Source organism: Apis laboriosa, unplaced genomic scaffold, assembly GCF_014066325.1.
Source record: "Apis laboriosa isolate Shangri-la unplaced genomic scaffold, ASM1406632v1 scaffold45_cov149, whole genome shotgun sequence".
Taxonomy (NCBI): Eukaryota; Metazoa; Arthropoda; class Insecta; order Hymenoptera; family Apidae; genus Apis; species Apis laboriosa.
In genome coordinates, this window is record NW_025223361.1 from 1,649,379 (window position 1) to 1,677,155 (window position 27,777).

Consider the following 27,777-nt stretch of genomic DNA (forward strand, 5'->3'; position numbering starts at 1 on the left):
TGCAAAAGAAAATCCCTTTGAGAAGATAAAATCCCCTCTAAAAGTTTCTCTCAGTATTCTTTCACGTCTTAAGTACAGGAGAGTTTGTAGAATATTTTTTTTATAACGGTGAATTAAGATCTGAACATTTTATATGCGTAAAATTTTTCTTTATTCTCGTAGCATTAAAAAATTATATTTTAAGAAAGAAAGAAAAAAAGAAAAAAATTGAAATTTTAAGGATCCATTTCCAATATGTAGACTCCACCAAAAAAAAAATTCGTAATATTCATGTTTTGTACTAATTATTAACGGTACTTTTACAAGTTAATATGTATGTTTTATTTATTTGCATGTACAATCAGTCACAAAATTTTTCGTAATACATTACAAGGAATCGATCTTTCGTGAAAAATCTAAATTTTTAATGATAATTTTTGAGGAAGTAAAATCAATCCCCAAAAGTTCCAGCATTTTTTCATGTTTTAAATACAATTTTTCCTACGAATATTTTTTTACAACAGGATCATAAAGCACTAAATGATGAACATTTTCGTAATTTAAAATTTTGTTCCATCTCGCAGGATCATGTTTAAAAAAATAAAAAAAATATTACAACTTTACATGTTGTTTTCATTTTTTTTTACGATTGTACAACTATTTATATTTTAATATAAATTTCAGAAAATTTTATCCTATCGAATTATCCTATATCGAATTATTATAAATTATATCTGAAAAAGAAAATAGGAAAACAAAAATTGAAAATTTAAGAATTAATTTCATCTCCATTACACCATAAAAATATTACACCATATATATAACCTTTTTTGACTTACATATTCACAGTATTTAAATATATAAACTGAATATATATAAATAATAAATAAAAAATAATACAATAAATATTCTCTATAAAATAAAATTAATTAATTGATTTTTAATAAATAATAATTAATAACAAACCCATAACTTTATCCTTATTATTTATTATACATTAACTCTGTGTGTATTAATTCTGTGACTATACTTCTATAATATCACACACATTATCCTAGTACAGGTTTGCCGTGGAATAAACCTCAATAACACGTCCTCGTGTCAAGCAGAACTATTTCGGCTCGGGTTGGCTCGAATCGAGCCACGCTTGGGCACACATGTGCGTTCGACTTCTATTGTTTGCCTTTAAATATTCACGGTTTAATCTAAACTTCCATCTTATCGTCGTGGCCTCGATTAACGGATTGATTGTCGGTCGTTTCAATCGAACGAAACTGTTTTCCGGGATGACTCGGAATCGTGGCTCGAGCTTGTCCTTTCTATCGTCCATATTGTCATCGTTTTATCAAGCTTTACGTATCACCGCATAGAATTTTTGCGTCTTTTTTTGAATCCTCTTTCTCTTCTTTTTCGAAAGTAGTCGGCGAGGAATTTTTTTCCCTCGAGAAGATAATTGAAATGAAAAGATCTGGCACAATGTTTGTTACTTAAAAAGATCATTACGTTGCTGCTTGGAGGATGTGATGAGAATTTTTGGAAAAATGATGGTGGTTACAGAGACGAAGGAATAGAAAATTATCCACTTCGACATTTATCGTAATGGAAATATTTTTGAGCTTTAATTAAATTTATTTATCCTATGTTTGATATTGTTTGCACGTGTATCTGCGATTTAATTTTGTCGTTTGTGTTAATTTATGTAAGAAAAAAATTATACAGTTAATTAGAAATTTTAGAATTTAAATTAGAAAAGAAAGAAAATGAATTTTTGAGCACTATATCATTATAGTAATCAATAAATCACTATAAATTGAAAATATTAAAATAGAAATAAATATTTTAATAAAGAGAGAGTAGAGAGATTGTGTTATTTAATTCTTGTTTTGATCCATTTAATTTTTACGGATATTATTATTTTTCTTATTTAAAATCAGTGTATTTTCTGTTGCTTTGTTAATTATTAATTATAATTAAATTTTATAATTTTCTTTTTCGCGTGTCAAGAGCGCTCCAAAATGTTCTAATAATAGAATATCTACTGAATGTTGAAGTGAATCGATTTTTCTGTTGAATTCTTTTAGAACTTTTTTTTGATTTCTATTTGTATTCTTTAACTTAAAAGTTTTAAGTTTCGATACATGACTTATTCTAAACTGATTTTTATGATTATTCTAAACTAAAAATTTGTTACATATTTGATATAGAAATTAAAATATATACATTTGTTTTAAATAATTCTTTTATAAATCTTTTTTTATTTTGTACAAGTAATGTGAAAATGCATGTAAAGTTTTTAATAATGTAATATTTACAATATTATAAATAGCACTAACAATTAAAATTGTATTAATCTGAAATTAATTTAATAAGTCTTAATAATATTAAGACTTTATATTAATTTGTTTAATTTTCTTTTTACTTTTATCTATTTATGAGGATGAATAACTTATTTTTAAAATAAATCAAGTTATTAAAAATACAATTGAAAATACAAAAGGATTAATCGTCTATGATTTAAACTTTTATTTACTTATCCATATCATAATTAAAAATAATACACTCCTATATATTTCAATGTTATCCAGTTTTAGCAAACGTGTGATCAAAACTTTGCTTGTTATCTCAATGATTCTTGCGGAAGTATCGCTGTGCATTCACTGCCGCTGAATTTGCATATCATTCTCATCAATCGGTTATATATACCTTTACCAATAACAAGTTAAGATTGCTTTATTAAAATCTGTAAAAATCTTAAGTAACATCTTCAACAATTCTTCAAGAATCAAAGTATATTATTATAATTGTATCAGTTTAATTAAATTATGAAACTAATAAGTCTCAATATAATTATGAAACTATGTTAGTATTAATGCTAATAAGGGAACAAAATTAAAAAATTCTTGTCAATCCAATTAACTTATAGATTCATTCATGTCATATATTTAATACTAAATTAATATTAAATAATAATATACCAAATAATATTTAATACTAATTTAATATTTATGATTCCTTAGTTTATGATACTGGTATACTAATGTTTCTGAATCTTTGGAATCTTTATAGATTAAATATCAGTAATTATGCTGAGAATATCCCAAAAGAAAAGATCAAAATAAATAAATATTCAAAAAACAATAATTAAAAATAACTAAATATCCAAATAACCTAACTTTAATTTATCTAATCAGATCTAACAGATACTATTATATTCTCTCTTTTAAAAATTTCGAGAAAAATCAAAAGAAAAGATCGATTCAACGTTATCATTCGAAATCGATTACTCATTACGGAGAATCAAATTTCGGTCGGTAATAAACCATCTTTATCGATCGATAAATCGAAAACCTATTTGATTTATAATTTTGCGCTCTTTTTTTTTTTTTTATATTTTGCAATAATTTAACGTTTGAAAATAATTTATACGCGCGCAAAATTGCCGCTCGCGTTGCTCTCCAACGAGCAAAGCTGCTTTTCAACGAGCGTGAGACCGATCGTTTTGCCGTTTTACGAGAACATTATCGTGCAGTTTCTAATAGGAGTGGGAAGGGAGCAGTGATCGGAGGAAGGGTGAAACTGGCGGTTGGCAATCAACGAGGAAATTTATAACGGCAAATCGGCTTCGGTTACGACATAATTCTCCCCCGGCTGGCGATGCATTAAAACGGACGCATATTTGCGGCGACTGTTTCCTCGTAGCTGTATTAAAATATTGATTAACGCAACGTTGCGGCAGCCGGGCGTATACACGGGTCAATGCAAACGGCTTTGCTTAATTAATTAATCGGTACGCGCCACTTTCCCTAATGAATTTGTCGCGCGGCCAGGAATTCCCTAGGACCGTTCGCGGCTGACGAACAATTTCTCCCGCTCAATAATTCTGCCGCTCTATCGATTTTTATTTTTTTATTTATACGTCTACTTTTCCTTTTTTTTCATTTTTTTCAATTTCGTCGGTCGTTACTTATGACGAAAGAAAGGAAATTTTTTTTTTTTCTTAGTCGTTCTTAGGCATTGATAGGAAAGAGAAATGTGAATGGAAATTTTATCTTTCGAATGTTGGCAACAGTTGTGATCGTAGAGTGGAAGTTGAATTGTGAGAGTTAAGGAAAAATATTTTATCGTAAAGAAAAGTTCAATTGATTTAAAATAAAATTTTATATTTTTAATGAAAATTTTTGTGTATATAGGGGATAATGTGTTAATATAACAAATGAGATAATTTTTTTTTATCGATGAGAGAGTGAAATCAGTGAAAGGTTTTGATACTTTGTCAAGTTTTAAATATAATTTTGCAATAGAGCAGTAAGTTCTGAATATTTTGTAATTTAAAATTTAAAATTTTTCTTTATCTCGCACTATTATAGAATTATATTTAAAAGTATTAAAATTTTGATTATCGACTTCACTTTTTTGAAATTATATTCTATTAAAAAAAAATTAACATATATATAATTAATAACATATATAAATATACATATATATAATCTATTATATTCGTAAAATCTTTTTCAAAAATTCTTATCTTTTAAATTTTTAAACGAAATTTTTAAATGTATAAAATATAATAATAATGATTATATATTAAAATCAGAATTTTTAAATTAATTGAATTTCATTATAAGATAATATAGAAATCTTTCACTTCAATTATTCAATTCAAAATAAATCGTTAAATTATATGTATTTATTAAAGATATTAAAGTTATACATAACAATATTTATATTTTAAAATATACAATCAATTATAATTCCATCACTTCGTTTAATCTATTATTTGATATCATATAAAAACACATTAATGTAATCTCATTTATGCTTAATTTACCTTGTTTATTATAATTACAATCCGTAATCATTGAATTAGAATTAATTGAATACCATTGGAAAATTGTTAAAGCGTGAAATTTCGTAAAAATATGTGAAAAATTAAAATTAAAAAGTAGAAGATTTAATTTATTTATTTATTTATTTATTTTGTCAAATCAATTCTCAGTGGGCTTAAAAATTTTGATAATTTTTCTAATAATACTTAATTCGATTATCACGAATATAAATATATTTGTTATAGATAAAATTTTATGCTATAAAATATTTTATTCAGATAACAGAATAGTTTGAATAATAAATAGGACATTCGAGCAATGAGGATTGTGTTGTGTAACGAATAAAAAAAAAAAAAAATACGATGTATAAATGTCAAAATACATGGACATATTTTTTTTTTTTTTTTTTTTTCTATTTATTCGACCATTTCGTAATCACAGTTTTCGACTGTGTAAAACAACTTCAACGCATCGGTAACCTTCAATACGATGTTGCTCGCGTTAAATGCAAAAATATATTTTTCGCGCAAATATTCGCACCGATATTTTATAAAATTCTGATTCGCGTAAAATTCAATCTTTACCCATTATTCTGAATTATATTTGTATTTTTATTTATTTTTTTCCTTTTTATCTGCATGGAACATCCTCGTTGCGAAGGAAAATTTAATATTTTTGAGTATCGATACATACGTTGTAGCATATCAGAAGAATTTAAAGAAATACAGAAATTTTATTCAAGTTTTAAGAAATTTATTTAATCTATGATAATATTTTATTAAAATATAAATTGAATTAGAATAAATAGAATAATTAAATAGTTCACATATAAATATGTATAATAGCATGGAATGTCGATTGAATTTGAATTCCTCTTATTCGAATTCAAGATAGGTCATATTTGCATATATTGAAACTACACAGCAATATTTGCATTTTGAAATATGTATTCTATCTGCTTCAGATGTCTCTGATATTAGCGCATAGAAATTTTATATTATAATATAATATCAATATAATAATATATTTATTGTATGATTACATTGTATAATTAGTAAAAGAAATAGTTCATACATTTAGAAGAATGTATAATAATTATATAATATATAATGTATATGTATAATGCTTGCTACTTGAAAAATTAAAAGATAATTATATTATTGAATATTTAAAGAAGGATAAAATGTATAAGCAATAATAATGATTCAAAATAATTTTAATAGTAAAATTTCTTTATGCAAGTTTGAAAATGATGATAAATTAGATGGATCTTACAATAATAATACCATTAATCAGTTAATTTAAGAACAAATTTATGAAGTGAGTACAAAGTTAATAATAAGAGAAATTTTATTAGATTTATTAAATGAATAAAACGTATTATTCTCTAATGTAATACAGTAGAAAATCGATAACTTGAACATTTATTATCCAAACTTTCTATTATCTATATCTATTATGTATTACATCCATTTTATACTATGTATTGATCATATACTATTTATTTTTTTTTTTTATGAAAATTATAGAAGCTAATTATCTTTAATATGATAATCACATTTGAATTCTTCATAAAGCTATAATAACATTGTCAAAATGAAAATATTATCGATTAAAGCAAAATATATTAGGAATAAAAATGTACAAATAAAATTATTAAGGATAATTAAGAATATAAAAAATAATGAATTTACTAAAAGAACGTGTTATTTGGAAATGATTGATAATAATTATATTGATATAACTGGAAAAATTAAATAAAAAAGGAAAATAAAAAAAGATCAAATTAAAATTATCTATGGAATATCGATTAATCATTACAGCAATCGAAAAAAAAAGTGATTAGAATAATTACTGAGATTGGTTTGAATTTGATAAAAGAAGGCAAAAGTCGTGAAATTCTTTTGCTTGAAATTCTTCAAAATGGACGACGACGATAATGAAAATGTGTCTTTTCATTCTGAAATATTCTCGAAAAAAGTCTTACGGTACAAGGAAAATATAGCTTCAAAGAATTACTTATACCAAAAAATCTTTTAGCGGCTAAAAATACATAAAATCTATATAATTCATTCGCATATACCATGTGGTTTAAAAAACATGAAATATAAATATGAAATTATTGTTCTATTACGTATTTGTCTCTTTAATAGTTCACGTTCATTCACGCAAAATAAAAATTTTAAAAACACGATAAAAAAAATGGAGCTTAAATAAAGATTTATTTTATTCTTCAAATATCGTAGTAAATTTTTAATATTTTTTTCTTTTTTTTATATTATCACCTGTATATTTAAATTTTTCAAAAAATTCATAAAAACATCCACAATCTATCAAAGAAAATTTGATTTCTTTTTTTTTTTTTTAGATTATCTCCCAACCAATAACCCACTTTTTTTCCAATTTTTTCTTAAACAAAATTTTACAGCCAAGGATCAAAATGAAATTTCAGTGACGATGAACAAATATTACTGCATTTCACCAAGATGTTTAAGATTCTGACGTCAATGGACGAAAGAAGCAGTCGGAAAAGAATTGGGTCAGTGCTGGAAATGGATATACATATGTATATACATGCTGGCAAACTATTTCGCGAATGTACTTTCACGTTTGCCATTTTCTCTTCCCTTTCCCTCTTTCTTTCTCTTCTTCTTTTTCTCAATCTTTTCTGATTGTAAGTAAAAAAAAAAAAAAATTCATTCGAAGCGTGCTATCACGGATAAGAAGAAACTGGAATTCGTGATTGTTTCTATTAATTTATTCTTATTGTTCGTGAATATTAAAATTTATTACGCATTTCCTTGTTTTTTTATCCGAGCAATCGATAAAATGATGGTTTCGAGAAGTTCATGAATTTTTTTGCTTCCATCCATGACACTTTTAGGAGGAATATATAATTTTCTTATATGCAATAAATTGTAGAAAAATTCGAAAAATTCTTTTTATTCATTTTATTTATTGTTTTTTACGTTGAAAAGTTTTTTCTGCTATTTATAATAAATGAGTAAACTTATATTTTGTTTAAATCGAGATTATTAAAAGAAATTGAACATTGTGTCCATAATTCTTTGGTTTAAAGTTATAAAATAACTTAAATAGGAGATTAAAGATAGAAAAGATTAAGGGAAGTTCATTTGTAATATCTGATTCAAACTTAGAAATCATTTATTATGAAATCATCTATATCAAATAGTTCAAACAATCATTGTTATTTACTTTTTATTGTATATAATAATACATTTATCTGTGACATAAATGAGATAATTATTTCAAATGAAATAAAAAATATATAATTTTATTAAATACAAGAAGTATAACTTCTTGAAATAAAAATTCCATGCAAATATATTTTTATAGTGAAATCAAATGATAAATATCCAAATACTAAATAAAGCAAATTATTGGCACAATTTCAAATCCATTATTATTTAAATAATATTACTTAAGGTAAAATGATACAGTATGAAAAATACCAATTTTATTTGAATAATTGTTCGAATAAGAGATTATTTCTGTAATATCCAATCCTATTATGAACGAGGATATATGTTTTGTTATTTTGTAAATGAGATATATAAATCATACAAAAGTTAAATTGATTTAACTACATCGAGATGAATTATTTTATTTCTGAAACAATATAATCCTATAATAAAATCAATAAATTATAAAATCAATAACATTTTTTAAAGAGTGGATTTTTTAATTTCTGTGCAATTTGGATTTTAAATTATTAACTTGAAAAAAAATTTTCCATGTATACAGATCCGATTTAATTTTCTTGTTCACAAGTCAATAACAATATTCAATAATAAATTAAACATTGTATCACACATTCTATGTAAAAATTAAATGAGTGATATATAATATTAAATATTAAAATAATTTCAAATTATTTAAATATATCATATAGTACAAGAAAAACAAATAAATATATTTATTGTAATAATTCTGAATTGAAGATTATAATATTTTCCCAAAACATTTAGATAAATGCAATAGCAGTTTGCATTATTTAAATTGCCACGTGATTGTGATAATCATATCTAATAATATTAATTACTAATCAACTAATTAATTAATTCAATATTTATACCACATTTTAATAGAATATTTGCTTGTAATACGAATTTAAATTATTAAAATTTACGAAGCAAAACAGATAGAGATAATTCTATCTCCCTTACACTGCCGTTTCACTCTATCTTCGTCTCATTTCATCTAACGAGGAAACACATCGAAGTGGCACACGGTCGATTTTGATAAAATTTATAAGAGAAATAATTCTCTTATATTATAATAAATATATTATAAATAATTCTCTTATATTATAATTAATATATTATAAAAAATAATCAACCCTATTTTTCCTTTTATCAATTGACATCCATTTCGAAGGACTGAAATCAACCCTCAAAATTAACGCTTTGAAAATATATATATATATATATTTTTTAATAACCTTGAAAACCAGATGAAACATTTTCTTTTTCTTCAAACTACCTGTGTTTCTCAATAAAAAATTCAATCGCATCAACCGAGATTTTTCTACATCAACCAAAGATATCCTCGAATCGCACCTCGTATAAATCTAATTCAAATCCGTCCAAAGTATCAATATCTACGAGAGAACAATAAATTTCTTTTCCGCGTTCTCCACTTTTCCCTCGGGTTTTTCGAGCCGAAATAATCGACTCGAGCGGGTTTACGGGTGTTAAAAAAAAGGGGGGCAGAGGAGAAATGGGTCGAGGTTGGAAAAAGGATGCGGAAAAAAAGGGGAATAGGGAAAGTGGTGGCAGGCTTGCACGAGAAAACGCCTCGCGTTGCACTCTGTTGCATACGTCGGATCCGTCTACATCGATTCCCACTTATCGATCCCCAACCCGAAAAAGCTCGCGTGGGAAAGCTTCTTCGGTGGTTGACTGCGTTTCCACCGAGAAATCCCGCCCATTGGAAAAATTCGAGAAGAAGGGTTTCGATCGATCTCCTTCGTGCAATCGCTTATTACGACGTCCCATTCCTCGTTTGCTATTTTCTCCCTTTTCTTTCTTTCTGTTCTTTCGCGTTATTGCTCGAAATCGCTACTTTTTGACTCGTCACGAAAAATCTACGTAATGTAACGTTGCGTTTTTCTGTGGAAAGTAGAAACGTACATGCTTGGATAATTGCAACTCTTATGTTTTTGGAAAGAGAAATTTTGAAAAAATTGGGGAAAATTTGAAATTGTTTTGAGACAAAATGGACGCTAAAAATATATATTTTTATTTTTATATATATTTGAAAATAAAAATATTATTATTAATACTACTTTATTCAATTTTTTTTTTAAATCATACGACCAAGTATCATTATTTATCGAATATTATTTAGAAATTGGAGGATACAAATTTCAATACAGTATAATATTATACATTTTACAATTATATTCATCAAAATTCTACATTTTATTACGTATCCAAAATAAAACTTATTAAATTGGATATAAAATTTAATATAGATATTTAATTCTGTGATAAAGACCCTTTTAATTAAATAATACTCTTACAAAAAAATTCCTCACAGAAAATCCCTTAAATCCCTTAACTACAACTCAAATTATCATTTACATCTTCCATCAAATTTTCATCAAAGCATTGCTTTCCTCTCTGTTTTGAGATACTAAAAAAAAAGAAAAAAAAAAAAATAAAAGAAAAAGTTTCTTATCTTGGAATTTCACGCAACCGATTACTTCGAAAATTTGGCTCGCTTGGTATCGCGTTAACGCGTTATTCAGTGGCGCGAGACAAGTACTCGATAGAACGACGCTTCACTGTAAACTGAGTGCGTAATTTACAATGGTGTATCGTTGTATTATATCGGCGAGAGAGAGAGAGAGGGAGAGAGAGAGAGAGAGGACAAACCGCGTTTCCAATTAGAAGTCGCGTTCTCCATTTCTCCTCGTCTATTACTTTTATTGGAAAACGTGGTGTTGGGATATTTGTATTATACCGATCGTTGCGCTCTTTCACTTCTTCTTTCGCGATATTTATGATCGATCGATTTGATAAGTTATCAAATTTTCTGAAAATAAAATTTTTCAAATTTGTCTGCTTGACTTTTTTTTTTTCAAATCTTGCTCGAAGAAAATGGAGTTTCAGAAATGTAATATATCCTGCTTTTTATATTAAATGAAAAGTTATGTTATGTGTTGGATTATTGAAAAATGAATTTGATATTTTAATTTCTTTTTTCTTTTTTTTTTTTTTAAATAATCTGGTAATTGGTGTTGAGTTTATATTTTTATTGTGGTGGTAAGTTTCTCGTGAAACAGTATTTATTGCTATATATTCTTCGTAAAAATATAAATTTACTTTATGACAAGCAAACAATGTATGGAGGACAGTGTATATAAATACAGGAGACGGTATTTGGTAAGAGTTATTCATCGAGAATTAACATTGTTACAATTAAAATGTTTAATCGATCAATTATTAATAAATTCTCGATCAAGTTTTACACCTCTTTTTATTAATTTCCATTTTTCACACCATTTTTCACACAATGACAGATCGTTTATCCTTTCGATGCAATTATTTTAAAAGCTTCGTTACAAATAATTTGGAATTTGAATTCGTCACCCAAATCTAATCCATCTCGCATGTAACGCAAAACGAAACATAAAATAATTGAAAAAAAAAAAAAGACATAATTTGATAATTTCAACAACCCCTAAGCTTCAAATCATCGTCGAACAACAAATTTATTCAATCAAATAACGAAAAGAAATATTAAAAAATTATTTATTTAAATTCGAGAAATTCAAATCAACATTTAAATTCGAAAATCGATGCTTCAATAACCCACATTTGCACCAATTTTCGAAGGAATTTCTTCCTCCGTTATTATAATTTATTCCCCCAGTATATTCTTCAATTTTCGCCCAAGTTCCGATTTTAATGTGAAAGTTGACAATTTGAATAACAATGGGGACAAGCGGCAGATATTCGTTGGGATAATTGATATTCTCGATTGGCCGGAATAAATACGCATTAATAAAATAACAAATTCGCGGGATCGATCGACCCCGCCATTATTACACGCATTCGAGCGGACCTCGTTAATAAATGGCGGGTCGAATTACGTGATCGAAATGCAAAAACTCGTCGTGTGGGCGAGGCGCTGCGTGGAATAACAGAACGAAAAGTGTTTTTCCACCTTGTAAAAATCGTGTGTATCCTTCGTTCGAATATCATAGATAGCAGTTTTGAGAGACGAGCTCAAGTATAAATATATTACAATGGACAATATTATTACGATAGCTTTCATTTTTTCAATAATTAAGAGCAACTCGAAAGAAGTAGTAACTCATTTTTAGCAACATTTATAAATAGATTTTTTTATCATTTTTGAAAGACAGGATACGTTGTGTATGTAGTTAAAAAAAAAAAGAAAAAATGTGTATTTTATCTACGATCGATCGATAATTATAGAGTTTTCTCTTCTGTTCTCTAAAAATGAAATTCTCATTTTCTTTCTTTATTTTTATTATTTTATAGTTTGTTTCGAATAATTTTATTTCGAGTTATAAATTATTTGATTTGATATATTTGAACTGTTCGTTATTTGATTATGAAAATAAGGAAGATGATTTTCTGTTTAGAATTTTTATTCCAAAAAGTTTTTTGATTTTACTTTATTTATTGATATTTTTTTTAAGGAAGAGACGATTGAAATTTTCTCTGAAAGTCGTTCAATTTTAATTGCAAATAATAATAACTTACTATTAATCCATTCTGCATCAAAAGTACGTTCTACTTATAAAAGTTATTTTTGTTATGATATTACGAATTATATTATATCTTTATCTATTGATAAATTATTATTGAAATATTTCACTCGAAAATTTATACGATAAATAATCGATTTATAAAATATTTTGGAAGAATTTGAAGATGATAAATAAACGACATATAATTTTCATTTAAATATCGTAAAAAGAAATCGCAAAAAGAATTAAAGAATATTAATTTAGACCAAGCTTGGACATTATTCAAATAAATTATTTAAAAAATAATCACTAAAATAATATATTATCTTATCCGACATTATCTATTCTAACGTAAAATAATTTTTCAAATAAAATCTCAAACACTCTCTAATTCTATCGCGTCAACACCATTAATTGCATCTGAAATACAGATTGAAAACGTAGCATCTCATATACAAGCTAAACACACACACACACACACACACACATATACTTATATATATAAAATCTGCTAAAACAAATTGATAAATCATGTCTTAAATAAATTCTTTCTTAACAGAAAACATAAACATTCTTGTGTTTATCAATTGATTGATTAATTCAATATTTTATATCAAAACATTTATTATCTTATTCGACCATAATTATTCAAACCATACATATATACTTAATATTTTCCACTTAATATTTATATTATTATAAATTATATTTTATTATTATTATTAAAATTATTATTATTATTTATTATTATTATTATTATTAAAATTATTATTATTATTATTTATTATTATTATTATTAAAATTATATTTTATATTATTATACCTAATATTTTCCACTTGTCGATAATTCATTCGAAATCTTATTTGAAACAAGATACACGCAATTCATAACGCAGTTTTACTACAAAAATCGTAGCGATATATTTAATCTGTTCGAGAAATCGACGTTTCATTCTAAATCGACAGTCACGATCGGAATTGATCGCGCATAAAATTTCATTGTAAACGGAATGCTCTTTTCTCGGGAGAATAGCCATCGCCGGATCGTAACGAGAATTTTATTGTGGGCCCGTACGGTGCGTTTATCGAGAGGGGAGGGGAGGGGAGGAAGAGTAGAAGGAGGGGTCAATTATCGTCGTTGCCATTAATTTTCACTCGATCGACACGGGCATAATGGCGGGCATGAAGGCAGAGGCTGAAGGCGGCACTGTCAGGGCGTTCGTTTTATTCCCTGCCAGTCACCGTGGTCAAGCGGAATTATCATTGTTCCCGCCGTTCCCGAACAATCATTTTCCTCGAGTGGCTGCCGCACGTCAATAAACGCATTTTCGATCCGCCGCCGGTAACGCGTAATATCTCGCCCATTGCGAGATCTCCGCCTGACGGCCCATTCGATCTTCCAACGATATTATATTACTCGCGAGCCTTATCCTGTCTTTCAAAAATGATAAAAGAATGTATTTATAAATGTTGCTAAAAATGAGTTGCTCCTTCTTATTGAGTTGCTCTTAATTATTGAAAAGCTATTGTAATAATATTGTGTATTGTTCATATATTTATACTCATCCCTCAAAACTGTCTTATCTATGATATCAAGAGATTTTGTTTGTAAGTATCAAGTTAAAAAGATGATGGAATAATTTGGAGATGAGTTGCTCCTTCTTTCGACTTTATTAATTATTGAAAATTGAAAGCTATCATAATAATATTGTCCATTGTTTATACATTTATATTTGAGCTCTCAAAAGTTCTATCTATGATATCAAGAAAATTGTTTGTAAATATCAAGTTAAAAAGATGGTGGAATAATTTGAAAATGATCTGTTTGTTTTTTTGATTTTAATTATTGAAAATTGAAAGCTATCATAATAATATTATCCATTCATATATTTATACTTGAGCTCTCAAAAGTTCTATCTATGATATCAAGAAATTTGTTTGTAAATATTAAATTAAAAAGGTGGAATAATTTGGAAATGAGTTGCTCATTCTTTCAACTTTAATTATTGAAATATATACATTGTCCATTGTTCATATATTTATACTTGAGCTCTCAAAAGTTCTATCTATGATATCAAGAAAATTGTTTGTAAAAAAAGTGGTGGAATAATTTGGAGATGAGTTGCTCATTCTTTCAACTTTATTAATTATTGAAAATTGAAAGCTATCATAATAATATTGTCCATTGTTCATATATTTATACTTGAGCTCGTCTCTCAAAATTGCTATCTATGATATCAAGAAATTTGTTTATAAATATCAAGTTAAAAAGATGGTGGAATAATTTGGAAATGATTTGTTCATTTTTTTGACTTTAATTGATTGACTTCGTCTTTAAGCGTATCTTATTATACTTGAGCTCGTCTCTCAAAATTGCTATCTATTAATGAAATAATTTGAAAATAATCTGTTCTTTCGACTATAAAATTATTGAATATCTTTAACCTGTCATAATGTGATTAAAACACGTCCATTGCGATTCGACTGATTTGACTTCTAACCGATACTATATATACGAATTCGATTTCATCTTCCAGAAATAACATCTATGATACTAAGAAAACTACCTGAAAAAGTCGTCAAAAATAATTAATTAATTATTGAAAATTTCTAACTTGACTCAATAAATATACACTCACAAATACGAATGAAAGTGGCTTCAAAAATTAACAGATTGTTATTCATTATTAAAAAAAAATTCAAAAATCGTCGATCCATAGTAACCTTATTCACCACATCTTGAAACCTAACCTCAAACCCTGAGAATTTTCCCGCGAAAAGGGATCACGTCCCATGGAGTTTCCTGATAATCCTTTTAAGAATTCTCATCGAAGCCTCGTTCTTGTTCTCCTCCACCTCCTCGCCTCTTTATTTCCCCTCCATTCGAGGAAAATTGTGGCCAAACGTTGGATGACGTTTTCGTAGCACAGGCGCACGAACCGCATTCGATCGTAAAAACGAAAGGTTTACGAGAAACTTTTACGAGTCGCAGAACCTACGTATCTGCGTTTATAAAACGGCCTGTATTCGGATCTTGTCCACGCGAACACACACACGTACACGCACGCGATAAACGGGCGTTGGAAAATCTTTTCCAACGTCTTCATATTACGCCTCCGCGTCGAGGCGAATTTTAAAAGAAAACTCGACTCCGTCAAGGCAGCTCGGCAATCTCGTTAAGGATGAAGCGCGTGATCTAAAAATCGCCCATTTCTTGCCGCGATACAACGTAAATAAGGATAAAACCGTAATATTCTTAACTCGGGTTTCATAGTGAGGAATATTCTTTTCTTTTTTTTTTTTGTAAAAGGATACTCCTCATCGATTTCAACGATCTTGAAATACATCGAGCTCATTATTTTTCCCAGATATTTACAAAAAAGGAAAAAAAATTATCGATAAATTTTAATTCATAATTTATAATAGATCTCGGAAAATCGAATATTTATTTTGTAGATTTATTCTATCAATGAATGTATACATATATATCTTTGTGATACTGAGATCACAATTCATAACAAGAAAAGTTTTCTTATTATAACGCGTTTCGAAGTCGATTGGAAATATAAATATTCTCTCTCTCTCTCTCTCTTTTTTTTCTTTTTTATTTTTATCGAAATCGGGGAACAAAGGAGAAGATACGCATTGTAGGCAGGGTTCGCATGATTTAGCGAGCAAAGAGAGAACGTAGCTTTATCTAGGGGTTGGGGGGGTGAAAGGGCTTGGGTCAACGCGCATCGAGCACGCTTGATCCCTAGGCGACACGCTTTCTTCTCCCTGAAAAAACAATGGCGCGCGACACATGGAGAAATAAAAAGGTTTCGAAACCTGGATTCGCTTTTGTCTCACCGTTTCGCTCGATTCTCGTGCATGCGCCATCGTGTGTGCGGTAAATAAATGAATACCACCCGTTCCACGATGAAACGAGTTCCCCTTTCGAGTGTCTGTTCCCCTTTTCACGCGAGTCATACGAGATATGTGTGTATCCTTGATCGGATAGGTTTTTAAGGAAGGAAGGAAGGAACGGGGAGGGAGGAGGGAGAATTTGTTTTCCAGAAATAGTTTTTCTTCCTTTTCTTTCATTCATTGCTTGTTGATATATTTGTTAGATTCTTTTTAAAATAAGCGTTTATGGAGGATTCGAAAGCGTCCCTTCCCTCGATGGAAGTTGAATTTTCTTTGAGAATGATTCTTTATTTTTATGCGTGTATATTTTTAATTTTCTTTATCGATTTATATTTATTCGTTTCTGAATCCTTTTTATATATATAGTATGTAAAATTGGATTGGTTAGAAAGTTCTTTTTCTCTTTTTTTCAAAATTTGTAATCGTAGAAGGATTTATGTTTGCTTGTTTATTTTCAGTCACTGGCTTGATCGTTATATATATATAGTTTTTCTAGATTCATGTTCTACATTCCTGTTTCTATATTAGTTATCTAGGATAGATTATTTTACGCTACGAAGCTTTACAAACAAGAATTAGCACGATTATTTATAACGTTTTCATTATACATTCCATGTATAATTTTTCCCAAGTCTTTTATCTTCTGCTACAATAATATAACAAAATAGGACAAAATTTCTAAAAGATTCTCTTTATCTTTCATTTCGAACTTTTAATAATAGATGATAAACTCGTATCAATGGAAAAACCAACGAAAACGTTCCAAGCAAAAGTAGTATAAACATATTATTTGACAACCAGTCCAATAATAACGAATGATTAATTTGTCGAATAATTTCTTCTCGTTAATCTCGTGACAAAGTAATTAAATTTAAAATAACATTCAACATCGTGATAAATGATACAAATATCGAAACTTTCCAAAAATATACAGTTACATAATTATGAAAAAAATAATGCTTGTCCACATTTTTTTTAAGAAAAGAAAGAATCTTGTTAATGAAAATAAATAACAATCGAACAAGATTCGAGGAGAAGGAATTACAGAATAGGAAAAGGATCGAGGAACAAATGATTAATTTATGATCAATGTCGAATAATTTCTTCTCGTTACTCCCGTGACAAAGTAATTAAACTTAAAATAACATTCAACATCGTGATAAATGATACAGTTAAAATAAAAATACACAGTTACATAATTATGAAAAAAATAATGCTTGTCCACATTTTTTTTAAGAAAAGAAAGAATCTTGTTAATGAAAATAAATAACAATCGAACAAGATTCGGGGAGAAGGAATTACAGAAGAGGAAAAGGATTCGCAACAAAATGTCATTGAGAGCATGCACCATTATCCGGGGAAAGCGTTCGTCCTTGCGGAAGAAGAGCGAAGGAGCGGTTGGTGTAATTAGGAAAGTTGGAGCCACGACTTGGCCGTTATTAAAATCGGGCAGACCGCGTCCCTTAAATCGAAATTTATATCCGAGTCCTCCTTTCGGGCATACGGTCCGGAAAGCACGAATTTATCATCGGAAATTTCAGACAGACTTTAATTAACCCGTTTCGCTTCATCACGGGCCCGGGTTCCTCTTAATTTTACTTCGTTTCGGCCGAGTCGCGAAGTCGCGCGAAACGCGGACTCCTTGTCTTTCGCTTCGGTTTATCTGTAAACTTTGCCAATGTTACTTTGATGAATCCATTTGAGAAAATCCTACGAATATAAATTATTAGATCGAATTAAAAGCGTTTCCGCGCTTTTAAGCAATCACTTTCACAGATAGGCGTAATTCTATTGGAATCGAATGTTTTTATTTGAAATAATTTCCGTAATATTCGATAATATTTGTATCAGGTGGTTCGTTACGAAAATATTATATTGATTTTGTCAATTTTGTATGTAAAAGTCGGAGTTCATTCAGATTCATTCAAAGGAACATAGCGAATGAGATAGAATTTATATAATGTATAATTATAATTTTTACACAATGATGTTATAACATGTGATCTGATACTTATATTGTTCTTTGATTCATCAAATTATCATTTTTATAAACGATATTTAATTCATTACTTTATGATTCGGGCAATGATATGCTATAAAATTTCGAATTTTCATATAAAAAAAGCAAGAAAAAAAACTGAAAATTTTATTATCAAAACATACTCAGAAAATAGAGGAAATTATATCCTTGAACTCGTTTTTTGTTTCATCCCGATATGTCAATTAATTGCTGAGATATAAGGACATAAAGTATCCATAGCGGTAGCGTAAAAATTATGAATGGATTTAGTGACCGAATGGATCGATATTATTCCTAGAAACGCGTTCTATTTCCAGGAATCGGGTCTGTCACTTGTCTGGAGCTTGTGATTGGTCAGTGACGAGGTGCGAGTGAGAGATCCGAATACGCGATCAGGACGAAGATAGCAAATGGTTAAAAATTATCCTTTTCTTTACACGACGATATCTCGGGAACCGGAAGTCGTATCAAGATCAATGAAAAAGCGTTTTAAAGGGGAAGGTTCCGCGCTTCTAACGATCTTTTATTCGTTGATTAAAAATCATTATCTTCGGAGTTATAGCGGTTTAAAATTTTGGTAATTTTTAATAGAGTTTAACCATTGTTTCGAGGTAAATTACGTGTTATATATGATCATTTCTGAAAAATTCCTTATAATAACTTTATTAATAGTATATTAAAAATCTTAAATTGATTTATATATTAGCTTAAACTCTTTATTTATTATTTCCAATTCATTATTATCAATTATAATAACAAAGATACTTGTTAAATATTAAATATTCGAGAATATAAAGTCAATCGAGCTTCGATGAGAGAATGTGAAATAATTTGATTATCTTTATCTCAAAAAGACAATAATAGAATACGCAATCTTCGTCGGTACTTCACGGATAACGCTCCAGTTCGCTATTTTGGACGAACAATATCCCTCGCAGTATTTTTCTTTTTTTTTGTTTCGGTCACGATGAAATTTTTACTAAACTTGGTCTATCGACGCTTGTAAATAACCCAACGGTGCTTTACTGCTAACATGGCGCGGTCTATTGTCGTTTGCATCGCAAACGACATCATTTTACAGTCTCGTTACCGTGTACACCATACTATTTTCTCTTTATTCTGTTTTCTTTCTTTTCTTCTTTTTATCTTTTTTTTTCTTTTTCCTTTTTTTTCCTTTTTTTTTTTTTTTTTTTTTTTTAAATATTCGCTCGGACTAGACTCCTCTCTATGGATGCCAAACGCAGACCCATTATAATACGCGACACGCGCCGAGCATTCGTTGTCATTTATCTCTGACACCGTGCACAATACGCGTAATCCTCTTGCGCTTTCATCCCGTATTCTTTAATATCGCTGCTATTTGACACAACTTGATATATGTATATATCTCTTCTTACAAGTATTCGCGAAACCAGCGTTTATTTATTGCCGAGGATACGGAATGGTATATGATGTGATTTATTTGAAGAAAGAATTTCGAAGAATTATTTTTTAAAAGACAAAAGATATTTATTAATGTAAATTGGATTGTGATTTTGTTTCGCTTCTCTCTTTTTAGGGAGTAAGAAAAAAAATATTTTCACATTATTTTTACAATTAAAATTAATTGTAATTATTTATGGATCGATTCGTCTTTATTTCAATTTTCGCCAATTTGCAATATAAATTTATAGAAAAATGAGACTAGATCCAAAATTATAATATTTATTTTATTTGTAATCAAATTTAAATACACAATTTTCTATATATATGTATATATATATTATACACGTTATGAACAATTTTGAAAAGCAAACTTACACTCCTTTTATGCTACTCCTATAATTACGTTTGTAATAAATCATAGTAAATTTACTATAACTTGAAATAAAAATAAAATTCACTTTCACAATCTTATATAGAAACTGTGCTATGGAGCTTATAATTTAAAAAACTTATAATTTTTACAAAAAAAAAGAAAAAAGGAAAGAAAGAAAAACAGGATCAAAAATTAAACGGCAAAGTTCTCCCCAAAGTTCGAACACCGATTACGAATGCAGTGCCGTGGTTTACATCGTGGTCACTGTCAAAGAATCTCGATGTTTCACAACTTAAATCCATGCTAAATTAGAGCACGGTTTCTCGCGGAACGACGATTCTCAGAGCCGATTTCCCCTTTCCACGAGCGAAAGAAAACGAAACCAGGAAATGCAGACGTTTCCATCGACGGAGGAAGGACGGAGAAACTTTGACGGAACTTCTCTCCATCCGCCACAGTCGAATCCTGGATAGATAGATAGAAAGAGAGAGAGAGAAAGAGAGATCTGGAAACCACGCGCGTAATACGCGGAATATTTCCTCGAGAAGTTCGATCTGTGGCGAGAGTTAAGTAAGAGATTTCTCTCTCCCTCTCTCTCTTTCTCTCTCGAGAGCTTACCGGTAATTATTCGGGAATCAAACGAACGATGCGTCTTGTTCAAGTGCAGATAACTGTAGCCGAGAAGGGAATCGTTGAGAAATTATACCGAACTGTTCAGCAACAGTTGACGAAGCGCAAGTTTGCCAGTGACACCAGAGGCAAAGAGGATCGCTGATCGAGAAGCATTATGCAGATCAGCGAATTGTTATTTTGCTGGATCGATTACCTTTGCTTCTGCGAATCGCGTTTTTCTGTTTGTGTTTTTTTTTTATTTGATATTTTGAGTTTTTGGAATTCTTCTTGAATTTCTTTAAAACCTTCTGTCTTCTTTGGTTTGTTCAATGGAATATAAGGTACGAATAGAATCATAGGAAAAATTGTATAACTGGAAGATTTATATAAGTATGTTAAAATTTTATTTTCTTTTGGTAAGTTTCTACAGGTTGGAATAAAACTTATTTTAACTTGAATTATTTGTTGCGATTATTATTTTAATTCTTTGTGATATAGATTGAATTTGGAATAGTCAAATATATATTTGAGGAACATTTTCAAAATTGATTCTAGAGACCAAAATAAATATAAAAGTTAATATATTAAAAAAATAAAACATATGTATTATAAGTATAAAGTATAATAATAATAAATAATTTAAGTTTATTTCATTTAATATCTTAGTATATGTCTGCAATTTTTCTATATGAGTCTTTATTTCTTTAGGCTTCTAGGCTTTCAAATCTTGAAAGATGTTCTATTAATATTTGTAATTTATAATTTTGCATAAAGTCTTCTTAATGATATTTAATTTATTGAAATCTAAGTTTTATCATTAAATTTTTTGAAATGCTGCAAATCACTAGAAAATTAAAATTTTCATTGATTTCAATAATTTATTTTCTAATAATTTACATTAAATTATTTTTTTCCATTTTGTTAATTTGCTATAAATCAAAGAAATCTGAAAGTAAACTGAAGAATTATTATTTTAATAAGAATTATTATTTTAATAAGAATTCTTAAGAGATTCTTAATCTTTACTTAATTAATAATGTCTTATATATATAATTTTATATATTATATTCCTTAAAATATCTATTCTAATAATAAATAAATCTATACAAACTCAAAAAAGATATTAAAATAAATAATTATATAAGTAAAAATAAAAATGACAAGATCTAAAAATATATTTAACAAAAAATTCAAGTCTTAAAAATTCATTGAAAAAAAGTTAATTTTTTCTAATCTGCAAAAATTCTAACTTTTTTTAACTATTAAAAAATAGATAATTATACAATTTTTCTTTTCTCATTCTTAGTATAAAAATCAATCTCAAAAAATTCTGTGGCAAATTTGCACCAATAAAACATGGAAGAAACTATGTGTTATATACATATAATATCGCCTGTTTACAAGACATTACATTACAATCATCGTTTCGCTTAGTAAAAGAAACACCTATAATTAAAAAATCGAAAAATTTAGTTTTCATCGAGGATGAAGCAAAAAGTTGATCTTTATCCACTCGTTAGGCTCACGTTAAACACTTAACTTCCCTTTGTCTAAGGATTAATGCTTTCACCGATTAGGGCACTCCTTCCTTAAAGGGAAGCCGAGTATTATAGCGGTTCTGAAGCTTTCCTTCATAATTGGAAGAAACGACGCCTCTTGGCCTTAATCGACGATCCCAGTGGCAAGCAACGACTAATTATTATCCGATTCTCCCTCGAACCACGCGAGATACTTCTTGGATAAGTTCATCCTGTCAAATTAACGATAAATTTGCTTTAAGCTATACTTGTAAATTGGATCTTGTGACTGGAAGAAATAAATGTTTTCTTTTTAAAGTCTACTCATTTCTGTAATTATTGAAGAACATTTTTTGACTTTAATTTATAATATAGTATATTCATTTACATAGTACATTTCTTTTTAATTAATCCTTGTACTTAATTATTATTCCAATATTTATATTTTACACAATTTTCACGTAATTACTTCTTCGAGACAACACAGATTCATCTAATTATATGTATGCATGTACAATTTTATTCTATCAACATCTATTTTTTGTTATTTTCTCTATCAAAAATTGGTTCTTCATATTACGTTTCTTCTACGATTTTTTTAAACATATTAAAATATTTAACACATATAGAAATATGTTATGTAATCTATACAATATATTTGTTAAATTATATGAATTATATGTATGTAGTTTCTATTTTACGATAAATCAAATACGTCAAACGTAAGTAATAGCGATAAATTACACAACATCCTTGATTATATTCTGAAAATGAAAATGAGTTGCTTAACGAGTGTTGTTTAATTAAGTTTTAATTCACAATCGATTGCAAAGCAAGTGCTAATTAAGTGTCTTGATGCAGGAATCAGTGCGCAAAGAATTGATGAAACTTTATACTTTGATCAAGTCCATCGACCGCTAATCAATTTCGATCCAGTTTTCCTTCCATCTATATTCTCTTTTGACTCGTTAACGATGAAATTTCTTCTCCACTTCGGATTGTGCCAATGTAACGGTGCGATAATACCGGTGGAGGAACAAAACATTACCGATTATACGAGGAAACGAGATCGGTAACTGGAATGCAATCTCCGTTAATGGCTGAAACAGAAGATATTCTAATTAGATCGTATAAGGAAATTATATAAAATCATATGAAAAAATATTTATTCGAGTGAAAATCATAGCAAATGACGTCAAAAGAGAAGAATCAAAAGTTTCTTATCGAATCAAGTATCAAGAGATTTATAGATTAGATTGGAAAATCTAGGTTAGGAAAATATAATTAATCATTAGATAAGTATTTATGCTCATTTAACATGGAGATATGATAGAAAATTAATCAGATTTAATTATTGAAATTTTAGCATGAAAAAGTATGTGTATCTAAAAGTTTCTGGATCTTTAAATGTAACTCTTTGATTTTATCAATTTTATTCTTTATGTATATGTAGAAACAGGTAACTTCAGATTCTTCTCATGAGATTTAATCGTGATTCTGATATTAACATTGCATGCGAATCTTATATAAAAGAATCATACTCGAAAAAGAAGACTTAATTCAATGCAGAATATTATTAATAATAATGTTTTGATTATTCAAAATTTTCTTCATTAATAACAGTTATCGAAGAGAATTTAAATTTTTGGATGCTAATAACTGTTATTTGTAACCAAAAAGTTTAAAAATCGATATTTTTTAATCATTTTGTTCTTCGATTTTTTATATTTTTATTTTTTCTTTATATTTTTATTTTTAAATTTCAATAATAATCAACTTTTTATTATTGATTTTTATTATTATTTTATTATTATTATTTTTATCGTAAAAAATTTTAGAATATTTAGAAATTGTTATTTTTATTATTTATTATATTTAGAAGTTTAGTTATTTTTATTATATTTAGAAATTGTTATTTTTAGTTCCTAATTATTATTATTATATATTTGGTTCCTTATTAACTTCATTCATTTTAATATCATCTTGATGATGCTTTATTTCTTTTTAGCATATTTCTTGTTTGAAACTGAAAGAACGAATAACATTATATATTTAACGAGATGTAGAAAAAAGAGGAAAATAAGAGATAAATTTTGAATAAAAAAATTTGTAAAAATTGTAACTATAAGAAAATTTTACCTTTGTCTAACGATCCAAGTATCACAAATCGAAATCGAATTAAAAAAGCTCAATTAAATTTACAAGATTCGTAAGCTTATTCGAAGAGTATTCGAAAGAGGATCCATTTTCCATCATCATCGAATCAATGGTCACGGTCGAGAACATTGTCGTTACATTTTAATCCTGTTACAAAGCACTTAACTAGTTAATGGCCGTTTCTTACTTTCGTCTTGCGTTTGAACGGAAGTGGCGGAAATTGCACAAGTTTCGCTACGAGAAACTATCGTAAAACTTGGACGTTGTTTAAATCGAAGGTGGATTAATCAAGATCCAGATATTTTCAGTTAACCTCTCGAACAGTTTTCTCTCCACGCCGAATTTTCGAACAATCTGATCGTTTCTTCACGTTCGTTCAAGAAGAAAGAATTGTGGAATAAGTATCTTGATAAATGATAAATATAATTTTGATAAAAGCAATATATATATATAAAGAATATGATGTACAGGTTGTTCATATTGGATTAGATTTTTCTCGAAATTGGTTTTGAAAGTTTTTGAAAAATGTAAGAAAGAAAGGAATTTTAATGATATTTTATGATATTATATATTTCTATGTTATTCAAAAATATTTTCTATGTTATTCAAAAAACGAAAGTGAATTTCAGTTTTTTAAATAGAATATTATATATAATATTATATGAAATAATATACAAAATAATATTATGATTAGTGATTCAATATAATTCAATACATGAATATAAGTGAAATTCAATGAAATTCATTTCGTAAAACTTTATATTATTAGAATATTATTACTAAGAATAATTCGTTTTGGTATTTTATTTTTGTAGGCTGATTTCGAACAATTTCTAATAAACTATATTTTTTCTTTATTATTCTTATAATTCTTGTCACTCATATTAATCAATAAAATATTTCCATCTTCTTTAACATTAGTAAACTTTTTTTGACTTCATAATTATAATTGAAATTAAACGATTTCAATTCTAATTTGATATTCAAGAAAGTATTAAATACAATTCAAAATGATTTTTAAACTCTTTTAAAACAATACAGACACTGCATTGAATTCTTTAAAGACTCAAAGAAAAAATAAAAAATTACTTTTTTACTATATAAGAATCATTTTAAAAAATGGAATAAATAAGATAAATGATTTATTCCTAAATTATAATATCTTTGACATAGATTATAAAATATAAAAATTTTTCTTTCATAAAAAAGAAATTTCAATTACTTTAAACAAATTAAATAAGTTTGACAAGCATAGGATTTATTAACATGTCCACAATCGTGGAATATTTTCACGTAAGAATATTTCAATTTCTCGAGGATTTATCAATTAATCAACGTTATAAATGTTTTCAGATAACGTATCAACGAAATGGTCGACGATTAAATTTTCCGCAATAATCTTAAGGGATGGCCTTTCGCACAAACTGCGCTGCTCCTTCGATTTTCGTTTCCACGGGGAAAGATATATAACCGGAACATAAACCGACAGTTACGAAAGATCTAATGTCGTTCTCCCTCGACAGTCACGTCCCTGTCAATCATCCTTGCCTGGAAATTTACCGATAAATCCCCTCGAGGTGTTCATTATCGATGCAGCTGGAATTATTGTTCTAGATACGCGGCCGATCGTGAAGGAGAGAATAAATTTCGCGACAAGCGACCTGTACGATCCAACACGAAGAAAATTTTTATTATTAGAGATTATTATTATTATTATTAGAGATGTGGAAAAAGCGTTGTTTTCAACCGATGAGTTATATATGTATATATTTTATTGATCCTCTAATTGTTAATAAAATTCTTTCATGAAGAATATGTACAAAATAAATAAGTAAATTTCTAGTATTGGAATAATAGAAAGGAAAGTAATGGATAATGTTTGGCAATAAGTTTCATACGAATGTGTATCATTGATATTGTTAGAGAAGTGAAACAATTGAAAATTAAATTTGTGTATTTTTTAATTTTGATCCACGTGACTTTTTTCTTCTTCTTAAAAATCAAAAGCAATGAACAATGTCTAAAAAATTGTAATAACTAATTGAAAATAATTTCAATTCAAAAACATTGTCTTCAGGATTAAAAACAACGTTTTTTTTGGTATATAGCTCCTCAAAGAAAAAAGATATTATTGTATTTTTCATAAAGAGAAAGATCACTAATTATTAGTTTTTAAATAGAGTCTATTTATATAACATTCCTTTGTTAATTTTGATAGGCTTGAAATTTGTTAATTATTTGTATTATACATATATATATATATATATATATATATATTCGCGACAACTATAGCTATATGTATTTACTATTTCAAATATTATTATATTGTATAAAATTTTAAATTTATAAGAATAATAATAATTTGCATAATTATTACTTCTTTTTATTACAAATCAAAATACTTTAAATATTATAATACAATTACAAATTAATATTATAAATAATACAATTATAATAAAAATTTTGGCAACTCAACTCTTCTTCTAACCAAACAATAATCTTTCTACTTGTTCATTCTATTTATCTGTAAAGAATTAATTTATATAGGGAATATCATTACTCGTACGCGTTGCAAAATGAATGAACAGACAGATACCAGGCATTCAATTTTTCCATTAAATCAAATTTTCACGGGACAAGATAGAGTTTAATTAAACCCTGCAGGCATGTTTCTTTTTAGAAAATTACCATTTCGCTGACGGTTAAATATTTCATCCATTAAAGCAATTTTTTTCGAAACGCAACATGTAAACTCGTGTTCAACGGGATAGAATATTTACTTCGACGTGCATTAATTTGATAAAAATATTTCATTTCTGTTCCGTTTCGAATATTCCATTCTTGCGAAAATTGAAACGAAAATTTCGAAATAAACTGTTACGTTTTCGAGAAAAAATTTAAATAAATAATTTGTAAAAAAAAAAAAGAATAAACGAATAAAAATCGATTGGATATTAAAATCATTAATAAAGAATCAAAGTAAAATAAATATTGAGCGAAATTATTTCTTTTTTATACATTTTACATATTTTACTGACATAAATATATTATTTTATTTATCAGATCATTAACTAGATCATATATTTAATTATTTTTGATATAAAATTATAAGTTTATTTATAAATAAATTCGACTTTTGGATAAAATAGATAATAAAGATGATTATCTATATTAATTTAATAAACACAATTTTGATACATAAATAGTTTAATCCT

The 27,777-nt window shown here is 27.5% G+C and overlaps 1 protein-coding gene across 1 annotated transcript in view; it reads left to right on the forward strand.

Annotated features, from left to right (window-relative positions):
• Positions 1–27,777, forward strand: part of LOC122716394 — a 119,686-nt gene that overhangs the window by 40,552 nt on the left and 51,357 nt on the right. The gene's annotated exons all lie outside the window — the stretch shown is intronic.